We start from the raw sequence: 13,238 nt of genomic DNA on the forward strand, positions 1-13,238 counted from the left end.
CTCATAGTAACCATGACCGAGCTGTTTCAGCAACCTAGTTGTTTCTGAGCTATAGAGTAAATTAGGTTCAGTATGGAGACATTGCTTTTTATTATACAAATCTGTTGTAGGGGAAGTTTCATATAGTTTATCCATATTTTTAATCTTATCAATAATAGTAGATTCCTTCTCTCGTCTTTTTTTATTAGTAAAGCTGCTCCATGAAATCAGCTGACCATGTAAATAAGCTTTTTGGGTCTCCGATAAAATATATCTGGTTACCTCAGGCGTATTGTTGGTGGACTGGAACAAATCCAGTTGTTTCTCAACTTCCTTCCTACCAACCTGGCCCGATAATATAAAATTATTAAATCTCCACATTTTTGTTGTGAATTGCCCAATTGCAATTTGTAATAATACTGGGCTATGGTCTGACAAAACTATTGTTTTATACTCACAACTGTACTTTTGACAACAGATCTTGGTCAATCAGAAAGAAGTCGATCCTAAAGTAGGTATGGTGGACTGGTGAAAAATAAGAGTACTCACTTTTGTCTGGATATAGTGTTCTCCAGGGATCTACAACCCTATAAGTGCTCATGAAGGAATGGACTATTTTAGCTGATTTTGTAGGGTTGCTGCTCTTTTTGAGGATCTGTCCAGTTGTGGGTCAAGTCCAAAGTTAAAGTCTCCACCAATGATGAGCTTGTGTGTGTTCATATTGGATAATGCTGAAAAGAAAGATAGCATAAGTTGATAGTTATCCACGTTAGGAGCATAAATACAGGCGAGAGAAATTCAATTCAATTCAATTCAATTTTATTTATATAGCGTCAATTACAGTCAAATCGTCTCAAGACGCTTTACAGAACCCATATGCCTGACCCCCAGAGCAAGCCCAAAGGCGACAGTGGCAAGGAAAAACACCCTTTTAACAGGGAAGAAACCTCGAGCAGAACCCGGCTCTATATAGGGGGGACCCATCTGCCTGCTGGCCGGGCGGGTTGAGAAGGACAGAGGAGGGCAAGGGGGAGGGATGGGAGAAGAGGGAGGGGTGGGAAAGCAAGGAAAACACAACACACATTTCGATACATGCATGACAGGATATGTGACACAGACAAAGTATAAGCTAACATTGCAAACTGACTCACAGTTTACTCTTATGATGTACAGCTCTGACATTAAACATACTCCATATATAACTAGCAGTAAAATTCAAACAGTATGTAAGTTAGCATAACAAGTATAGTGAAGGCAATGCAGAGTTGACTGGTGGAAAAGGGGAGCTGGAAGCAGAGGGCTGGAGGAAGGTCAGCAGCAGCATCCCACAGTGGACATGATGGAGACTGGACCAGCTGGTGGAACATCGACCGCAGATCTGAAGCATCCAGCTCTGGGACCAGGGACACTCGGAGAAATAGCACAGGGGGAAACACAGTGAATGTACAGCAATAACGGTATACATATTAAATGTAAAGGTAGATAGAGAAGGGCTCAGTGCGTCAAGAAAAGTCCCCCAGCAGCCTAGGCCTATAGCAGCATGACTAGAGGCAGAACGAAGGGACGTCCAAGAGGGAGTCAGCTGTGCAATGAAGACACAACCCGAACCCCTGTGGGTCACCCAGTCAGCCCCAACTATAAGATTTGTCAAAAAGGAACGTTTTAAGCCTGGTCTTAAAAATAGAGAGGGTGTCTGCCTCCCGAACCCAAACTGGGAGCAGGTTCCACAGGAGAGGCGCCTGATAACTGAAGGCTCTGCCTCCCATTCTACTTTTAGAAATTCTAGGAACAACAAGTAAGCCTGCAGCTTGAGAGCGAAGAGTTCTACTAGGATAATAAGGTACTATCAGATCTTTAAGATATGATGGAGATTGGTTATTAAGAGCTTTATATGTCAGAAGAAGGATTTTAAATTCTATTCTGGATTTAACAGGAAGCCAGTGAAGAGAAGCAAGTATAGGGGAAATATGATCTCTTTTGCTAACTCCTGTCAGTACTCTCGCAGCAGCGTTTTGGATCAACTGTAGATGTTTGAGAGAGCTATTTGGACAACCCGATAATAAGGAATTGCAATAGTCAAGCCTGGAAGTAACAAAAGCATGAACTAATTTTTCTGCATCACTCTGAGACAGAATGTTCCTGATTTTTACAATATTACGCAGGTGAAAAAAGGAAGTCCTACAGACTTGCTTTATGTGCGACTTAAAGGACATGTCCTGGTCAAAAATAACTCCAAGATTCCTCACAGTAGTACTGGAGGCCAATGTGATGCCATCCAGAGTAACTATTTGCTTTGAAAGCGAGTTTCTAAGATGTTTGGGGCCAAATACAATGACTTCAGTTTTGTCTGAATTTAGCAGTAGGAAGTTAAAAGTCATCCAGGTTTTAATGTCCTTAAGACAATCTTGCAGTCTAGCTAACTGATCAGTTTCATCTGGCTTCATAGATAAATACAATTGTGTGTCATCTGCATAACAGTGGAAGTTAATACAATGCTTCCTAATAATATTGCCTAAAGGAAGCATGTATAATGTGAAGAGTATAGGTCCTAAGACAGAACCCTGAGGAACTCCATGATTAACTTTAGTATGCTCAGAAGAGTTATTGTTGACATGCACAAACTGGAACCTATCTGATAAATAGGATTTAAACCAGTCCAGTGCTGTCCCTTTAATGCCAATTGAATGTTCTAGACGCTGTAATAAAATTTTGTGGTCGATTGTGTCAAACGCTGCGCTAAGATCTAACAAAACAAGTATAGAGACTAGTCCATTATCTGATGCTATGAGAAGGTCATTAGTAACTTTCACTAGAGCTGTTTCTGTGCTATGATGCACTCTGAAAGCCTGACTGAAACATTTCAAACAAATTATTCCTTTGTAAGTGTTCACATAATTGATTTGCAACTGTTCTTTCCAGAATTTTAGAGAGAAATGGTAGGCTGGATATTGGTCTATAGTTAGCTAACACATCTGGATCTAAAGTGGGCTTTTTAAGCAAAGGTTTGATGACAGCAACCTTAAAAGCCTGTGGTACATAGCCTGTTACTAGAGAGAGATTAATCAGATCTAACATTGAAGAATTAATTAAAGGTAAAGGTAAAATCTCCTTAAAGAGTCTAGTTGGGATAGGATCTAAAAGACATGTTGATGGTTTGGATGTAGAAACTGTTGAAATTAGTTCAGAGAGACATATAGGAGTGAAGAATTCTTGAGATTCATCAGGTCTAACAGCCAATTCAAAAGCATCTGTGACATTTGTAGGAAGGGCCAGATTAATTTTATCTCTAATCAGAACTATTTTATGTGTAAAGAAGCTCATGAAGTCGTTACTGGTTAAAGCTAAAGGAATACAAGGTTCAACGGAGCTCTGACTCTTTGTGAGCCTGGCTACAGTGCTAAAGAGAAACCTAGGGTTGTTCTTGTTCTCATCTATTAAAGATGAATAATAAGTTGTCCTGGCATTACGAAGAGCTTTTTTATAGATTACTAGACCATTTTTCCAAGCCACATACACTACCTCTGAATTAGTGGAATACCACTTTCTTTCCAGCTTTCGGGATGCCTGCTTTAAAGTCCGCAGCTGGGAATTATACCAAGGAGCAAGTCTTCTCTGAGATATAACTTTCTTTTTTACGGGTGCAACACTATCAAGAGTTGTACGTAGTGAGGCTGAAGCATTATTAACATAATAATCCACTTCTGTGGGGGTAAAATTATAATATCTGCCTTCTGATTTATCAGTAAATGTTGCTGAAGTAAACAGTGAGGGTATTATTTCCTTCAGTTTAGATACTGAATTGTCAGACAAACACCTACTATAATGATATTTGTTCTCAGCTGCTAAACAATCCTTTACTTTAAATTGAAATGTTATCATAAAATGGTCAGAAAGAAGAGGGTTCTGGGGAAATACTGTTAACTCTTCAATTTCTATGCCATAAATCAGGACAAGGTCAAGAGTGTGATTAAAACTATGAGTTGGTGTATTTACATGTTGAGAAAATCCAATTGAGTCTAATAATGAATTAAAAGCTGTTGTAAGGCTGTCGCTGTCTATGTAAATCAGATTAATGTATAGTTTCCCTGTCACAATTACTTATCTGCCTCTTGTGTCTGGAGTTACTTTGTCCACAATAAATGGTATTGACTTTTTAATAATTATAGCAGTGCCCCTACTCTTGACATTAAATTTGGAGTGATATATTTGCCCTATCATCTTTTACAGTCTATTGTGATCTTTATCTTTAAGGTGTGTTTCCTGGAGAAAACCGATATCTGTGCCTAGTTTTCCAAGATGAGATAAAATATTACCTTGTTTTACTGCCCCATTTATTCCTTTACAATTCCAAGATACAATATTAACTGTATTTAAAGACATACCTGCCGTTCAGTGCTCATAGCGATAATTTTTTAGACCGGTTCCACCCTAACCTTGCCAAGAAGTTGATTTCTCGCGATATTTGTGAGTTCACAAATCTCTCAAGAAACCATCTTGCTCCACTCCCGCCTTCACTTTTCGTACAGCACTAAGTTGGTTCGGGCCAATCACGCAGCAGTATTCGTGTGTGGGGCGGGATAATGAGCAGGATATCCGGGTGTGACGACGACACCAAGCGCCAGTTGATCAAAACAAACATGGCAACGGAGGACAACGATCGTGTAGATGCTGCTATTAAGTCAGTTTTAGCTGAATCTCCTATCGCTTCTTTGAAGGAAGAACAACGAGAGGTGCTTTGCACATTTCTGGATGGTAAAGATGTTTGTGCTTTTTTACCTACGGGTTTTGGTAAGAGTTTAATCTACCAATTGGCTCCGCTCGTTGTGAAGATCCCGCGATTGGCTAAAAACAAACCTGTCAGAGGCGGGACATACTGTTGCATTGTCCAATCCGTGCCTCTTTCCTCCGAACGGATTTACATGGAGCGGTCCCAGATTGATATTGTAGAGTACTATCAAGTACTACACAATTATTAATCTGGCTATTGCCAGGTTAGTTCCACCCCGGGAGGGAAGAAAGGAGGAGGGAGAGGGAGGAATGCATAAAGAAAAAACTAAGGAAAAAGAAAAACACAACGAACCTTCTCAGTCCTTCTTCAAACGAAGGACTCGTGACCTGCATATTTGCAAACAGTACACCCCCTAACTAGAGAGGAAAACTAACTCTTTAACTTCCTGCTAAACTCCGCTATTAATAAACAGCTTATGAAATTGCCTTTGAAGACCAGAAAAAGATCTATGTAACCTTTTTTTTAAATAAGTTGTTAAATTAAGTAAATAATTAAGTAATAGGAAAATGTGTATAAGTGAAAGTACTTCTGACAGCAGTAATGACATCGCAAAATTGGCCTGTTAACATTATTCATACCCATTTGTTGTAAACAATGACAAAGAATACCTTGTCTTCTCAAAAACAAATTGCCAAAGCAAAGTGTCAGGCCTTGTGTCTGTGTTGCTCAGTTCCTGGCTAACATTGTATTACTTCTACTGAACGACCTCATCCCCGTCTGTTTCACGCGCGATGCTCCGGACAAACTTCTCTGCTTCCCATGGCTCGGTGAACATGTGCCTGGATCCCTTCACGGTAATAGACAGCTGCGCCAGGTAGTACAAGCTGTATGGGACTCCTGCTTCGCGTAGTTTTGCTTTCACTTGGTTGAATGAAGCTCTGAGCCGACCGACTTTAGGGGCGATATCAGGGAAAATGTGCACAGTGGAGCCGTTATATGTGAGTTTACCTTTCTCTCTGGATAACTTCAAGATCTTTTCTTTCTCCACGTAGTAATGCATGCAGGCCAGCATTGCACGGGGGCGGTCGCCTCGGTTGTGCTCCGGGGGGCCAATCCTGTGTGCACGATCGATAACCGGAGGGGAGCTAAAGTTGTCAGCCCCAAGAACATGCTGCAGAAAGTGGGCTACAAAGCGTACAGGGTTGTCCCGTTCAATTCCCTCCGTCAATCCAATGATCCATAGATTACAACAGCGACTTTGATTTTCGATTTGCAGGCACTTCTCCCAGGCTCTTTTGTGTTCTTTCGACAGTGTTTCATAAGCTTTCTCCAATACGACCACTCTGTCACTATAATCGTTAAGTGACCATTCCATTTCAAACGGTGTTTGCACGGTCTTTGCCTGCTCATCTCCCAGGGATCCTTTTTGTTGCGAGAGTTCAACTCTGAGTGCGGCAATGTCAGCTTTAGATTCCTGGCGGAGTAAGGTCATTTCTTCCTGGAGTTCCTTCTTCATGTCCTCCACTTGTGCTTTCATATCAGCCACAATTCCTCCCCGGAGTGATTTTAATTTGTTTTGTAAGGCTGAACTGTGAGGATTGCACTGTACGCATGCTCCTCGGCTTGTTTGGAGTCGTCCATGTTGCTAACTTCTGCTACCGCAGCATTAGCTGTAGCGTTAGCCGTAGGTGTTGAAGTTGTTTGGAGGGTCTTTTGCGTGTATTTACGGGTTTCTTTTTTAGTTGTCATGACAAGGTCCACATCGCAAGTGCAAAGCACTATTATTTCTTTCCCGGTGCGACAAAGTACTTTAATCAGTGAAAATTCAGCGGAGGTGCCACGGTGTGCAGCTCACTCTATTGGGCGGAAGCGGAATTCCCTTCTTCAGTTAACTTTAATAATGCAACAGTGCAAATATTTTCTGTTCATCTATGAGTTTCAACTCTGCATTTTTATGTCGGCACATTTTTGCACTCAGTACTTGAGTAGTCTTTTTACCAAATACTTTTTTACTATTGAGTAATTTTTGGATGACTATTTTTCAGTTTTACTTGAGTGATATTTTGAAGTAACGTTACTCTTACCAGAAGCTAAAGAACACATCTTAACCAGGGGTGCCAATAATTATGGAGGGCACTGCATTGTATATTTTCTACATTGTATGTCCATCATTTAACAGTTTTTGGTACAATTACCAATTTACATTGATAATTGCAATTATGAATAACATTGTTGCTTAAAAACCTTAGAAAAACGAGTAATAAGGCAGATGCCGTCGAAACATGTCAGTAAGGTAAAACATCTTACTGAATTGTCAGTTCAAAAGTAACAGCATCTTAGGAGTCTGGACACTGAGGATCAGACAGCTGGATTAAAGGCTTTTAAGTGAGCATATCTGACTAGTAATATGAGTGACATGACGAATACAACAACAGCTGGGCACATCAGTCTGCCCACAGCAAGGGAATTTATGGGACCTCCAGCAATGGTGATAGAGCAGACTGGCCAGTTACACAAAAAGCTCTGAGAACATGCTTACAGAGAGGTAGGGCGTGTGGTGTAAAAGGAGTTAAAATTGAACTTAAAGTTCTTTGTGATCAGACGCATGTTTAGTCTTGAAGTTGTGAGGGCAGAAGCGACCCTTCAAATGTGTGGGTTCTTTACTAGTTGCATTGCGTTTTGAGCTACGTTGTGTTTGAGGACAAATAGAGCAATGGCACAGCTTATTTCCTCGCCAAATGCTGGCAGAAATACTTCTCACTGAATTGTTCCTCAACAGATCCTTAAACCTGGGTTCATCATTTAGGGCTGGACCACTGAACTAGGCAGTCAATAAGCTCAGACAAAGCTCACCTTGCCCTGCTTGTTCCTTCACCAGATATAACCTCCATTTCCTGTCTCTTGCTTCCTCTGCCTCAGCATACAGAGTATAACATTAACCTTAAATGTTGTGGTAATTTCCATCAGCACGAGCACTCATGGGACTCTTCATTAGCTCTGTTTAACCTTGCCTCTTGCGGTGGACTGAGGTCAAATGCAGAAAGAGAGACTATAGACCAGTGGAGCAAATTAAAAGGTTTTATTTAACAATAATACACAAAATACAGAAGCTACAACCAGGAATTATTTGAAACATGCAAAGGTATTTTCCATACTCAGGACAGCTAGACTCCTGGCAGGGAAATGAACTAACAAGACAAAGTTACATTAGCAATAACCCACAATTTGTACCAGTGCAGGAATAGATCATAAGTATAAGAAACAACAAATCAGAATTTAACTACAGACCCACAAATAGTAACACCAAGGCAGGAATAAATCAAGAAAAACAGAATACAACTCAAATTAAATTTATAACTTCAGACCCACATACGGTAACAAGGCACAAATCAGGAAATACGATAAAACCCAGATAAAGACATACAAATTAACAGTAAGACAGGAAATTTCTAGAAATATGGATTGAAGGAGAAGCCTAACAATTTGCAGACCTACATATGTAAAAATCACAGCAGGAATATTCCAATTGAAAGAACTAAAAAGCTACTAATTGTGATATAACAAACTATTGACTATGACTGAGAGGAATATGCATAAGCCACAAGTTAAGAACTAAGTCTGGTATTGCTCAAGAACGAGGACTTAACTGGCGTGGATGAAACCAAAGGAGGTTGGCGCTCAGGTAGGCGGTTGAGAAGTCAGCAGTGGTGTGGCAGCTGTGAGTGGCTGTGACTGGGTCTGTGATGGCGTGGCAGGACTCCAACAACTGGAAACTGATGGCTTTGAAGGTGGCTTGTAACCATAGTTCATGGCTGGGCAACAGAGGCAGTGAGCAGGTGACAGGCATCGGAGACGTAGGAATGGAGGAACCAAAACTGAAGCAACAGAACCAGAGAAATCCCAGAAATGGAGACCACACAAGAAATTGCAGGAGGTTTTCAGGGAGTGTGAACCAGGAATCCAGGAAAATACAAGCAGGTGAGAGTAGGTCTGAAATGGAGCAAAAACAAGATTATAAAAATACAAACAAGCCAGGACCGAACTTTGCACTACACTGACTAGAGAACTGTCACAGTCAGGCTCTAAGTCATGAGTGGCGTCAGCTTATATGGAGAAGTTGAACTGGTTGATTAACTGCTCCCACCTGCTTGTCAGAGCTCTCACTGATTAGAGATGTGGATCACCTGCTGACAGCCTCTGTGCCCAAGCACACCTAATTAGGAAGAAAACCAAAACACACAGGGGAGGGAGACAGAACTATGGCTACCCGCACCCGCAGCCGCAGGTGTGATATTTTCTTGTATGACTAATATTGACAAATGATGTTCTTTATAGATTTATAGAGTCTTTACAGAGTTTTATGGAGTCTTTAAAGCTGCATTAAATGTTTTATATATTGTGTCTCTGAGCTATAAAGCGATCTTGAAAAGTGCAGGCATTAGACCGAGGCGATGGAGATCAATAGAACTGATTCACTGAACAACTGAATAAATCAATTCAGTAGCAGTGTAGTATGCTGAAGACTCATTTTGGATAGGAAGATCCCCTGCCAATTGGCTATTTTTATACACACACACACACACACACACATGTCTGGTTCTTATATCCCCGTGGGGACTTACCATTGACTCCCATTCATACCTAACCCCTAACCCTTACCGTAACCCTAACCTTAACCAACACCAAAACAATGCCTAACCCTAAAGAAACTTTTTTGCACTTTTACTTTTTTCAGTAACAACAACATGGCCAAGAAAACACTGTTTCCCCCCGTGGCGACCTCATTTTTGGTCCCCACCGTGACGCGAGTCCCCACCAAGATAGCGTGGAGTCAGGTCAAAGTCCCTACCAAGTCCCCACTGGTATAGATAAACACGTACACACACACACACACACACACACACAAGGTGAAAAAAGATCTTGATTTCCTCTTATAGCTCACACCCTTTCTTTGTGTGTGTCTGTGTCAGGCTCATGCTGAGCTGGAAGCTGAGTAAACAGTCGCTTCCATTTACCCTCCGTTGGTTTTCTTCTTGGTCTTCAGGACCCCAACAGCAATTTCAGCTCTCTGATTTAAGTTTGTGTTTTATATGAGTTGCAGACTGGCACATCCATCTGCATTCTCTTTTCCACACTACATCATTTAGACATATAGGACAGCTGCTTCTCAGACTCCACACGACAAGAAAAAAAAGAACAAAAAACATGTATGGACCACTTAGTGCAAAGATATTATTTTGACCAAAAATGTGAGGGCCTACATCAGGGGTCGGCAACCCGCGGCTCCGGAGCCGCATGCGGCTCTTTCAGCCCTCTGTTGTGGCTCCCTGTAACTTTGGAAAATAAATTGTTCTGCCTTTCAGGCGCGTTTCTACGGAGCCCCTCTGATGACATGGTAAAAAAATAAATAAATTTTGGCCACGATATAGCTATAATGTGCGCATGAAATACTACTTCGTTCCCACGAAATACTAATTCATTCAAACGAAATGCTAATGCGTTCCCATGAAGCAGGTAAAACGTGTGCTCGAAATAATAATTTGTGGCCACGAAATAGGTATAACGTGCCCACGAAATACTAATACTATTAGTATCATTCCTGGACAGCTGGGTAAGCGCACCCTCTCTACAGCCTACAATAATATGTGTACAGGCCGTACCTACGTGATGTTCCTAAAATGAGTGCCTTTTCTTAGATGTTCTAGTCCATATCTTGTTATCCCGCATTTAGGAAATTATTTATTTAGGCCTGTGTTTGATATTTTGTTGCAACGGATAGCCTATCTGCTGACGTGTCACCCGATTTACAAACTTTTTATCCTCATCCTGTTACTACATGTTGTTTTGTTGTGCTATGTTGAGCATAAAACCAGAGTTTTCTATGTCAGGAAGGCGCCTCTGTGTTAAATTCTGATCACTGACAGGCTACTGGTTCCCTTGGCAACGTATACAGAGAGCATCATTAAACGCTGCAGTTCATATAGCCTATCTATTCCCTCAGCTGAGAGTCTGACACACATGATGCTACTTTCAGAGGAGATGATCCATGAAAAAGGCACTTTTTAAGATGATTTCAAGCTGAAACTCTGAGCAGAATGAGGTCCGGACCAGGTTTGGTCTGCAGCATAAGTTAGCATGGTGATCTCGTCAGGTTAAAACAGAGACACCTTCATGACACAGAAAACTCCGGTTTTATGCTCAACATACCTCGCTTAGTAGTATGCCTACACCCCTCAGCTGTTCTTGAAAAGTGTCCTGATATGTGTGCAGGGCTGCAGCTCCTACAGACACAAATGAGTTTACGGCTATATATTAGCACAACAAAACAACATGTAGTAACAGGAGGAGGACAGAAAGTTTTTAAATCCGGTGACATGTCAGCAGATAGGCTACCTGTTGCAACAAAATATCAAACACAGGCCTAAATAAATAACTGGTGGTATAAATAATGGGTGGTATGATGAAGGCACATAGAGGATACGTTAGGTGTGCGTTAACCAGTGTTTTACTGAAGTCTCAGTGGGGACTACATAGCTTGACACACAGTCGTGCGTTACATTAATACAGGTCCGGGTTGCACTCTGTGTTCACATAGTTCCTATACATTTTTATGCATATCACTACACTTCCTAAATGCGGGATAACAAGATATGGACTAGAACAGCTAAGAAAAGACACTCATTTTAGAAAAACCACGTAGGTACGGCCCATACACATATTATTGCAGGTTGTAGAGAGGGTGCGCTCGATTTGCTTACCCAGCTGTCCAGGAATGATATTAATAGTATTATTTAGTATTTTGTGGGCATGTTATACCTATTTTGTGGCCACAAGTTAGTATTTCGAGTGCACGTTTTACCTACTTCGTGGGAACGAAGTAGCATTTCGTTTGAACGAATTAGTATTTCGTGGGAACAAAGTAATATTTCATGCACATGTTATAGCTATATCGTGGCCACAATTTATTTATTTTTTTACCATGTCATCAGAGGGGCTCCGTATGTTTCAATGCATTTTAATATAGAGAATTTTATTGTGAAATTACCGCTCTTATTTTGACATGTCACTCCACCGGATGCAGGGGTTTTCCCCTGTGACATGAGAGCGCAAAGTTGATGCAGAGAGACAACACGGAGCTTCCAATTCCTACACGTTTCATGCCTTTTTTTTTTGTTTTACTCCTGGAGAAGCAATGCCTGTAGTTTCACATCGTTTCGTACTCAAGAATGGCAAGCCTGTATATTAAAGCTCCACTCCAAGAAAGACATGTCTTGTCTTTGAGTCAAAAGTACTCATGATAGGGTAATGCACGTTATTCGCAAGAACACGGCTCGATTTCATGTCAAGCATCCAGGCAGCAGGTCAGAGAGTCAGAGGAGTGTCGTCTTGAAAAATAGGGCAGCGACTTACCGGAGGAAAGTTATTAGCTTAAGATAAATAGATTTTACAAGTTAAATAGACATTCGCAAAATATTGATTTCCAGCTAACATTACGTAACATGAGGTCCAGGAGCAAAAATGACATTAACCAAGTAAGATAAATATTTTAAAAAATGAATCTATCTAATTAGAGGCTTTGTAATTAATTAATCACGACTGATTAACAAGGGCATAGAGGTAAAAAAAAAAGCGATATATGCAGTGTTGTCTTCATTTTAAATGCCAAAAGGATTTTGCGGCTCCCGGTTTTTTCTTTTCTGTGGGAAACGGGTCAAAATGGCTCTTTGAGTGTTAAAGGTTGCCGACCCCTGGCCTACATCATTTCAGTTTTTTCTAGTTTGACATCCAAGTTTAATACATGAAATTAATTTTCAAAGAAAAATAAACAAAAATGTGTACAGGTTAAGTGTGGTTGTTTATAGTGGCAGGATTTCACCAACAATTCCCAGCAGCAACAGGCAGCTTCTGTGAACCCCAAACCAAGTCAAGCACAGCCAGCAACCACCTGACAAAAGAGAAATACTGGAGCATTTGTTCAGAATCACAATCAGAATCATTTTTAATGGCCAAGTATGTAAACAACATAGAAGGAATTTGGATTTGGCTGTTGGTGTCACTCCAGGAATAAAGAAAAATAGAAAAATAAACTAACTGCTGCAAAAGCAAAGATTATTGCACATAGTGCAAAAATATTGTACAGGTGCAGTATTGTACAGAAATTAAAAAGTCAGCAGTATTTTATCTGAGAATGGCACCGCCATTTAGTAGGATTATGGCAGTGGGATAGAAGTTTTTTGTGCACTGGGCTGTGTCGTGCCTCCCAGAGGGGAGTGTAGAAAGCAGTTTATGTCCAAGGTGAGTAGAGTGTCTGAGGATGTTCCCTGCCTTCTTCCTCGTTCCTGGTTCTCCTGGAGTACAGCTCCTAGATAGAGGGCATGGGGGCTCCAGTGATTTTTTTTCTGCAGTCCGTACAGTGCGCTGCAGTTTGTTTCAGTCCTGCTGTGTGGCTGCTCCAAACCACACAGTGCCAGAGGTGCACAGGACAGATTCCATGACTGCAGTGTAGAATTGGAACTTGAAGGATTCCACA

This window comes from Acanthochromis polyacanthus, chromosome 14 (genome assembly GCF_021347895.1).
Source record: "Acanthochromis polyacanthus isolate Apoly-LR-REF ecotype Palm Island chromosome 14, KAUST_Apoly_ChrSc, whole genome shotgun sequence".
Lineage (NCBI taxonomy): Eukaryota > Metazoa > Chordata > Actinopteri > Pomacentridae > Acanthochromis > Acanthochromis polyacanthus.